The sequence below is a fragment of the Osmerus eperlanus genome, chromosome 9 (assembly GCF_963692335.1).
Source record: "Osmerus eperlanus chromosome 9, fOsmEpe2.1, whole genome shotgun sequence".
NCBI classification, from domain to species: domain Eukaryota; kingdom Metazoa; phylum Chordata; class Actinopteri; order Osmeriformes; family Osmeridae; genus Osmerus; species Osmerus eperlanus.
In genome coordinates this window covers 17036949-17047188 of record NC_085026.1, presented here as the reverse complement: position 1 = coordinate 17047188, position 10240 = coordinate 17036949, and positions in this window count along the sequence as shown.

Here is a 10240-nt window from a genome sequence, read left to right as displayed (position 1 = left end):
AACTGGGGGAGTCTGCACACTGCTGTTTGTGTGGTGCTCTCCCTCTGTCTATACTGACTTAGTGGTGTGGAGGGGGGTGATATCTCGTAACCATTAGGCCTGGTGCCCAATGGCACTGAATGTTGTGTTACAGGATCAGCATAGTAAACCGTGCTTGGTTCAGAAGGAAGATAAGGGATCAGATAGCAGGGCCACAGGCAGCACTGTGGGAAGGGGAGAGGAGAGGGTGGAGAGGAGAGGGGGGAGAGGAGAGGGGGGAGAGGGACCCCTGAACATGGCAGGAACAGGATCCTGCTAAGCACGCGATCATGGGAAATACACGCACACATCAGCAGACCTTTTTTACTGGAAGCAGGAAGCTCACATCTGCAGATGTATCACAGCTGGGACGCATCAGAAAGTGTAGCATGGGAAGTTACATCAAATATACTGTCCAGCCTGGCTGCTTTCCACATAGCTGCTGCAGATAGACTTCTCATGGCTCCCTTTCATGCAGTGACTACTAAAGTGAGGATTGGGATTATCAGACATACAACCATGAAATAAATAAAAGGACTAGCACCGTGATGCAATTTAGCAGTTCTGGAAAAGAGAAGAGTAAATGTTTAAATTGATGCAGTTGGCATCCGTCTGTCTTTAGTGGAGATTAGATGAAATAGGGAGCAGAGGAAGGGAAGCAAGCATCGTCCACAGTAATTGCCCCGATTCAGAGAGATACTAACTGGCATACTACACTCATTGTTCTGTCCAGGGCAGATGGTATCGAAAATGATACATGCTGGCCAAGAGACCGTCTCTTGAGGATTGGGAACTAACGTAGAAACAAGAGCATGGACATTCCCAGGGTCTGGAACGAGGAAGCCAAGATGATGTTATGCAATTTTGGCTTTTAGTTTTTTCTCTGGAAGTAAATATTCTGGGTGTCCATCTGTAAAAACGATTAGAGGTCATTTCCTTTATCATTCTTGTACTGTAGCAATTACAGGTAACTTAGTTGATATCAATTTACGGTTAACTAGGACAGCTGGGCAGAGACAATGCTTACTAACACAAAGACATGAATACAACAAAGAAAACAAGCACCTGCTTTCATGTCTGCAGATCTAGAGTCTGAGATCCTTATCGGTGCTAAAGCATGCACCTGCACGTGTGTCTAGGAAAAGGTTAGGGTCGTCTAAACTTACATTTATTTATTTAGCAGACGCTCTTATCTAGAGCGACTTACAGTAAGTACAGGGACATTCCCCTGAGGCAAGTAGGGTGAAGTGCCTTGCCCAGGACACAACGTCATTTGGTTGGCATAGCCGGGAATCGAACTAGCAACCTTCTGATTACTAGCCCGATTCCCTAACCACTCAGCCATCTGACTCCCTACTTGATGTAAAGATGTTGAGTGCATGTATAAGTTTGACTCCTTGCCCAGGGAGGGAGAGGAGACCTTCATGCGAAGCCATTGTTGACTTGCATGCTTTGATACCGGCAACGACACGTGACGCTAAGAGAACGTGGACTTCACTACGGGTGGGTAAATGCATCAAAAATATGTATTATTATTATTTTATTTTTTTATCTCCCTTGCCGGGGCCCCCTAGTGGCCGGGGCCCGGGGCAGCAGCCCCTCCTGCCCATTGCACAAACGCGGCCCTGCGTGTGTGCCGGTGACTGAGAGACATCTGGAGAGAAGAGGCTTACTGGGTCAGTGACAGCCAGAGACCCTGAACACTCTTCTCCGTTCAGACGAGAGACGGTGTTCAGAAAGAGGTTGTGTTGAAAGACAAGCTTTGCCCTGGCACCAAAGTCGCCGTGATGACAGACGGTCACACAGAGTGCCTCGAAATAGATTGTCAAGTGCTTGTCGTTTAAGAGAAGTCTATATAAGACCCAAAAAGGGAACTTCAAGGGACGCGACGACGGACATAAACGAAAGTTTAAAAAAATAAGTCTATCATTCGTGATTCTCAAAAAAAGTATTTGGAACACAAATCATCGGTGCCGCGTAAATCCTACATTCCAACCTCAAAAATAGTTTTTTGTTCATCTTTAATAACATATTATGTTCACTTTGATAACCAGCAGCAGAGAAAGCAAGCTATCCCTGTCGTTAGCAACGCCAGAACGAGAATGAAGAGTACAAAGGAAGTAAAACACGAATTTAAAGGAAGTTTCCCACTGCAGAAGCCAGCGGAGCTCTACAGTAGAAGCCGTCTTCTCAAAACCACAGGAAAGCCCTTGGCTCTGAAACCTTACTGTATGCGTTTTCTTTTTCTTTTTTTTACAACATAGTAACATAACAGGCTGTAAAGATTCTGCTCAGCAGGTTGTCCTGTCAAAAGCACTGTATGGAAAAAAAACAGGCTTTAGCAGCAGTAACGACATTGCCAAATGATTTCTTGACATTTGAATAGCCAGATGTGGTCATAATATACGTACAATCAAACTATGAATTTATGTAATACTGATCTGATAAGCACATCCGGGATCGTTATAACTCATTAATAATAATGTACCTTCAAATTACCCAATTTTCCTGTGGGGTCATTAGAGTCCTCCGTGTATTTCTCCATACAACACGTCACAGCTGATTTTGATCACTTAGAACAGCCCCTGAAAGAGCCTTGTTGTGAACTTATCTCCATGAAGGAAAAGGTTGGCGAGGCCTTGGACTCAACACACAGCTTCTGAGCAGGCCTGGCCAGAGGTTTGTATTCACAAAGAGATTCCTAAACGTATTTCCCAGAAAGCAGTTAGGGAATTTTATAATACTTCAGTTCCCAGATATGTCTCCCATGGTTTGTCTTTCAATAAGTTAAATTTGTCCTTCGTGAGGTGCCAAAACTGATAACGCCTGGCAAGTGAACATCAGTCCGAGCTGAGAGTAAAACTCAACAAACACAGTTTGTCCCTCTATGGGTCAGATGGCTGAGCCATACTTGCCTCGGGGGAATGTCCCTGTACTTACTGTAAATCGCTCTGGATAAGAGCGTCTGCTAAATGTAATGTAAATATATGTATGCTGTCCGCACACATTGAGGCCTGCAAGAGGATTCCCTCAAACATTTATCTCTTAGTGTGTTTACGTTATTAGGTAAGAGTCCAGCAAGGGGGAAAATGATTAGGATATTGATATAGTGATGCCTGTTTGGTGGAGGATAAGTCTCATTAAGGCAAGTTTATTTCAGTCAGGATACTCGCATTTAAACCATGAGTTGTTTTTGGCAGACAGATCCATGTGGTTCTGCTGAGTGGGGGGTGTGTGTGTGTGTATGTACTGTCCTCAATACAGGAAGTCTGAAGAACTCCCCAGCAGGACATGACAAATACAGACACCATGGAGGAGATGGGGATGGAGGAAGGCAAAACAAAAGCAGCGCATCCAAGCGTAGCGTTTGTGTGCATGAGACCATGGGAAGTGTGCCTGGGTACAGCACCATCATGCATGTCCCGCATGTGCGGGAGTCAGGTGGTTGAGCGGTTAGGGAGTCGGGCTAGTAATCTGAAGGTTACCGGTTCGATTCCTGGCTGTGCAAAATTACTTTGTGTCCTTGGGCAAGGCACTTCACCCTACTTGCCTCGGGGGGAATGTCCCTGTACTTTACTGTAAGTCGCTCTGGATAAGAGCATCTGATAAATGACTAAATGTGCACATGTGCTGAAATGAATGAAAGTCACACAAATATCACCCTCAAACAGCAGCTGAAGCATGTCTATGACACAAGTTCGCTCACGATAGTCTTTCCTCAACTCTTTAAGGACGAGACTGGAAGGAGGGAGGATTTTCCTAACTTTAAAACCTCATGTCTTACGACTCCTCAGGGACCGAGGCTGATGGGTAAAACAGCGTTCCAGGTGGAAGGAGACGAGAAACTTTAAACTGGAGTAACCTCAGGGAGTGCTGGCTGGAGAGCCGAGCCACACACAGCAGAACCTGACGTCACTCACGGCTCACCAAACACCTGTTGTCTCAACAGGAACAGGAAGTGGCTACACAGAGGGTGCAGTGTAGACAGTCCCTCTCCCATCTGGACTCCCTTCCTTTCACTTGGTCCTGGGGTCGTGTTAGCCGTCTTGGCTTTGGAACATTTCAGCTGGGTTGTGAATGAATGAACACATAGACAACTGCAACACTAGCTTGTAACCATGCTTGATGCGTGAAATGTGACCATCTCCAAGTCTCATACGCTGTTGTTGGCAGTTTTACAATGTAATGTGCACTTCTAGAAGCACTTTCACATTTATCCTCTTTGTCTCCGGTTGTTGGAGACAAAGATAATACTTCAAAAGGAACTGAACTTCAAAGTTGGGATTTCAGGGCAATAATTCTTACACGTCAACACAAGTGGAGTAGTGTAAACACTGTACACAGGCCAGATGGAAATGGGAGAGAGAGAGAGAGAGAGAGAGAGAGAGAGAGAGAGAGAGAGAGAGAGAGAGAGAGAGAGAGAGAGAGAGAGAGAGAGAGAGAGAGAGAGAGAGACCTGAGAGGTCTGTGTAGTGAAAAACCTCAGATGAAATACTGAGAACAAACTGAGGGCTCGGAACTAATCTCGAGTCTGACATTCACTCCGTCTTTTGTCGAATCTGTCAGTTGGGATTTGGGTCTTAAAGCAACAACTGACGGTTATGATACACAGCTGACCGCTTCCACAGTTATCTAGCTAGATATGTCAATAACATATTGACATATGATGTTGTAGGAAGTTATTGCTGGCCTCCGTCCACCAGCAAACAAGGGAAATCTGTGCTCTGAGGCAATCACATACACACAATGGCGCCCCCTAGTGAACATTGTGTATTACCTGTAAATACATTTAGGAGGCTTTATTTACTTAATTTGCTGCCGAATTTGGTAGATAAATAATACAAACTATGGAATAACACAAACAATAACAACCAAATCTCAATGCTGATCAGGCTCTTCACTGAACAAATATGGAGCTAATAAATTAGAATAATACTTGTTTACGTCACATGGTTTAGGACAGAAAATCGGGCTTGTTTAAACCCTAACATCCTGAGTGAAGATTCTGGAAAGGCCAGATTGAATTGTTCTTGAAATACAATCTAATTATTTTCCAAAGACAGTGGAAAAAACACCACCCAAAAGAAACAAGTGATTAAACATCAAGATAAATCTTTCAATAATCTAATTTCCTTTCAGTCTAAACTTGTAATACTGTGTGTGGTGGAAACTATCAGACATACACAGACAGAAATTTCAGTTGAAATACATGTTGACATGAACATACATCTCTCTCCCCCTCTCCCCCCATCTCTCTCCCCATCTCTCTCCCCATCTCTCTCCCCATCTCTCTCCCCCTCTCCTCCCATCTCTCTCCCCCTCTCCTCCCATCTCTCTCCCCCTCTCCTCCCATCTCTCTCCCCCTCTCCTCCCATCTCTCTCCCCCTCTCCTCCCATCTCTCAGGGAGTTGAGCCCAAGGAGCACTAAGTTATTTAGTCAGTCAACCCACTTCTTTTGTTCAGATGTTGTTGTTGTGAAGTAGTTGTGTTTTTCTAGTGATACAATTTGCCTACTATACAGTACAAAAGACTCCAGACAAAACTGAAGAGATGTTAGATTTTCTCTAATTGGTCTCCTGCTGTGTACTCGGCTCACCACTGGGTGGCAGTCTTGTCACAGCAGTAAAATGGTGTCTGCCTCAAGTTATTCATGCCACTGCAGTCAAACTACAGCTGATCCGCCTGAGAAAACTGTCCTCATACAATACATAACATCCTTACCTTCTGGATACCCACACCACACAATTCTCCTCACCTCATGAACTGATTAAATGTATACTGCGGGAGCGCTCAGTGGTTAGAGCAACTGACTGCAAATCAAAAGGGCTCTGATTCAAATTTCCCCTGTGCTGTATATCACTTTGGATAAAAGCAGCACATTATTCCATGTGTTGTGCAGTTATACACAATACAGACACACTGGAGATGTTCAAGTGTTCAGACCCAGAGAAGACATGAAAGGCTCATTGATGAAACAATCTGCTTGTCAATTGGGCAGGCTGCTGCTGTTGGTCTCAGAGGAAATGAAGAGAGGCATTTCCTGCCCCAGGATCTCCCTGGAAGACGCATCTATCAGGAAGAATCGAATCCCTGTTCAGCGTGATGGTGGAAGAGCTCCCACCCTGGTGCCTTAAAGATGGGTCTGAACAAATCTGTTTGATTAGCCACTCACTCTCAGGAGGACAGGGGCTTTGAGGGTGATGTAAAAGGCATTTGTTAAGTCTTGTGGTAAACACAAATCGATATGTGAGACAGCACGACTGCATGCTGAAGTGGAAAGCAAAGGTGGAGCTGGATTGGGAAGAGCATCGTGGTTGCTGGGCAGGTCTGGGGTCTGATAGGAAATGTACAACGATCTGGTTTGTAACTACAGAAGATGTTAATTTAAAAAAGAGATGAGCTCAGTGAATTAAAATCCTTATTATTACACTGTGGAACTATCTATGTGAGGGGGGGGGGGGGGGGGGGCGGGGTCACAGCATGTAAGAAAATAATAATCTGGGAATAAGAGTGGAGGTGGAGTCACTAAAGCAACTCAGTTTCATTCCAGAGACAGTGGGTCGTACACCTCATGATGACCTTCTCACCAGCCAGCCTCACTGCCTCAGAGACACATGTTCAGTTGACTCCCTTTGAACAGTGTGACTCATCTTATAAAAGGCCAAAACTATCCCTAAATCTCACTCATTTTCACTTTGAGTTACTTTTTTCACCTTTTGATTGAATGAAAATGAGTGCGATCCAGTGTTACGTTGCAGCCAAGAAGTAGTTATTTTATGACTCAGTCGTTAACTCTTGAATATCTTTCAAGATCAATAAAGGTAATTAAATTGAAAGTATTTCAATGTATTGTAAGAAAGGTCATAGTAGGGAGTTGAGAGAGAGAGAGAGACTCATTAACGGTCTTGACCTGTGTGGTTTAAGGTTCAGCAGAGTAACAGACGTGGCTGTGCCCCTGTCGGAGGGACACTCGGCCGACGGTTGCCTGCACCTGGGACCGAACCCACCTGGGATCGAACCAACCTGGGACCGAACCCACCTGTGATCGAACCCACCTGTGATCGAACCCACCTCCGACCTCCAAAGCACGACCAGGTACAGCAAGAAAAGCTAACGATTCACTGGTCCTTTTAAAAAATATATGTTTTCAACCTTTCAATATATTTTTTTTTTACTCACATATTGGTTATTTTCCCTTTAAACTTCCTGGAAATATCCTAATGCCAGCTAACTTCCAGATGATAACTGACTGCCCAATTTCTACAATCATGCATGATAAGGTTCAACACCAATCCAGATTAATCTGAAAAACAGAAATGATTGAAGAGAAAGTACAGTATCCATGTACTACGTGTCACAGTGTGTCTGAACTTCTCTGAACTCAACATGAATAATTGTCTGAATAATACTGAAATCAATAAACGAAAACTTGCTGAGCCAATATTCCTTTCGAAGGTCATTTTACAGTTCTGCCAAGCTTTGCCCACGAGTCAATATTCCATCAAATTTTATATACCATCACCTTCTCCCCTCCTCCCAACCTCCAGATTTCCCCCCCTACTCCTCCAGCTTCTCCCCTCCTCCCAACCTCCATATTTCCCCCCCTACTCCTCCAGCTTCTCCCCTCCTCCCAACCTCCAGATTCCCCCCCCCCCTCCTCCTCCAGCTTATCCCCCCTCTTACCCCCTCCTCTCCTCCTCCCCTCCTCCAGCTCCCCCCCTCCTCCTCTCCTCCTCCAGGCCTTTCTCCCTGCTAGGTCCATCCATCATCGTGATGGCAGAGTGGGGGGCAGGAGCATGCAGAGAGCACTAACTCTGTTACCTTTGTTGAGTCCATAAATCTCCAGCCAGAGACACCATGATTCTCCAGGAGGGATCTAGTTAAAGAGTCCACCGCCCAGAGAGGAATCGTCCAGTCTGCCTGGTTCTCAGCCGAGTAACAACGACTACTCAGGCCCTGGACCACAGGCCCCCACAGAGACTTCAGGATCGTAATGTGGGGGTCTGATGGCTGAGCGGATAGGGAGTTGGGCTATTAATCAGAAGGTTGTTGGTTCGATTCCTGGCCGTGCCAAATGACGTTGTGTCCTTGGGCAAGGCACTTTCCCCTACTTGCCACGGGGGGAATGTCCCTGTACTTGTAATTCGCTCTGGATAAGAGCGTCTGCTAAATGACTAAATGTAATGTAATGGGTATAAATGCAGGTTATTGCTAATGCACATTTCTCAGGCTGATAAATAAGTGTTGTCAAATGCTGTATGTGAATCTCGCAAGACGTTATTGAACTTTGCACGTAACTCTACTTCAGACTAAGACTTACTCCAGATCTGAAAATCTCAGAAGAGGCAGATGATCTCTCGGGTGGTAAACCTTCGAACAGCTTTCCAGGTGGGACAGAATATAGTCTCTTGGAGGAGAGTGTTTAGAGTTGGGTTTTTCCCCAACCCCACTAAAACAGGCAGCCTTGGCTACCCCATCGTTTTATAGCCAGTTAATGGACAACCTGTTTGATTTCCTAAAATAACTCTGTAGCAGCTTTATTGCCAGCCACAGAAATAGACCCATAATCGGCCCTGTGTGTCTCTTACAAAGGACAAAAACTCTGAATTGTAAAGCATGCACTATAAAGGATTAACTTTAAAGTAACTATAAAAACGAACTATAAAGTGCCTACAATTGTGGAGCATCGGTCCGATCCTAGACACTCAACATCTGTATTTGTGTGAGATCAAGCACTTACTGGAGACCCTAACATACTGCAGATTGTGTTTTGAGATATAACTACACTACAGATTTGCCATTTTCAAAAAGTTGGTGGGACATATCTGACATGTATAATGAAACCTAACCCCTACTTGAACTGTATGCCCCTTAGGACCGCTACCCCCCAGGTCCTTGTTGAGGCTGTAGTGGATTGAGAGAGGACAGCTTCAACACTAAATCCTCCAGTACACGTCTTTGCAGCATGTAGCCTAACATGACCAATGTCTGAGAGCATACTCTAACATGTTTACGGTAACCAGAGAGGTGCTTGGTATGTTAGAATAGCTTTAACACTGTACATTGTCTATTTATAACAAGGCAGACCGGTCACTGTATATTTTATTCATAGTAAAACTAGCGCATGCAGAACTGAGTGGGCGCTTGCTTGCTAGCCGATGGTCTTCTCTGGAGGCAAGTAACCTTTGAAGCTCAACGGACAGAAGACAAATGTCATGGTTCAACTGGTCCACTGCAAGATCATTTTACATAAGAAGGGGGCTATATATTAGTGTTTGTACACCGGAACAACAAAGAAAGGGCACGCGTCTTTTCAAAGGCCATTTTGATATTTCATCTGCCAGCGTGTGGAGTGTGACATCACTCGATACAGAACAGCCTCAATGTGGGACAATAGCACACACAGATATGATCTCAACAGATATGATCTGAACAACCGTCTCTGGAGGAGGGGATCCCTCACTGAATTGCTCCTCCCAAGGTTTCTTCCATTTATTCTCCTGTAGTGAGTTTTTCTGGGAGTTTTTCCTTGTCTTCCCTGAGGGTTTAGGTTGGTTGAGAGGCAGTTCTATGGGCGTATGTGAAGCCCTCTGTGACATGCTTGCATGTAAAAAGGGCTATACAAATAAATGTTGATTTGATCTGAACTCTTTTTATTCTGACTTTCATATCGCAGCCTTGTGTCTTTGCCAGATCAGTGTTGTAGTGTCTCTAGACTCTACAACACCAGAGACTCTATAGCCTGTGTGCTATAGCAATGTCTATAGTCTGTGTGCTATAGCAATGTCTATAGCCTGTGTGCTATAGCAATGTCTATAGCCTGTGTGCTATAGCAATGTCTATAGCCTGTGTGCTATAGCAATGTCTATAGCCTGTGTGCTATAGCAATGTCTATAGCCTGTGTGCTATAGCAATGTCTATAGCCTGTGTGCTATAGCAATGTCTATAGCCTGTGTGCTATAGCAATGTCTATAGCCTGTGTGCTATAGCAATGTCTATAGCCTGTGTGCTATAGCAATGTCTATAGCCTGTGTGCTATAGCAATGTCTATAGCCTGTATGCTATAGCAATGTCTATAGCCTGTGTGCTATAGCAATGTCTATAGCCTGTGTGCTATAGCAATGTCTATAGCCTGTGTGCTATAGCAATGTCTATAGCCTGTGTGCTATAGCAATGTCTATAGCCTGTGTGCTATAGCAATGTCTATAGCCTGTGTGCTATA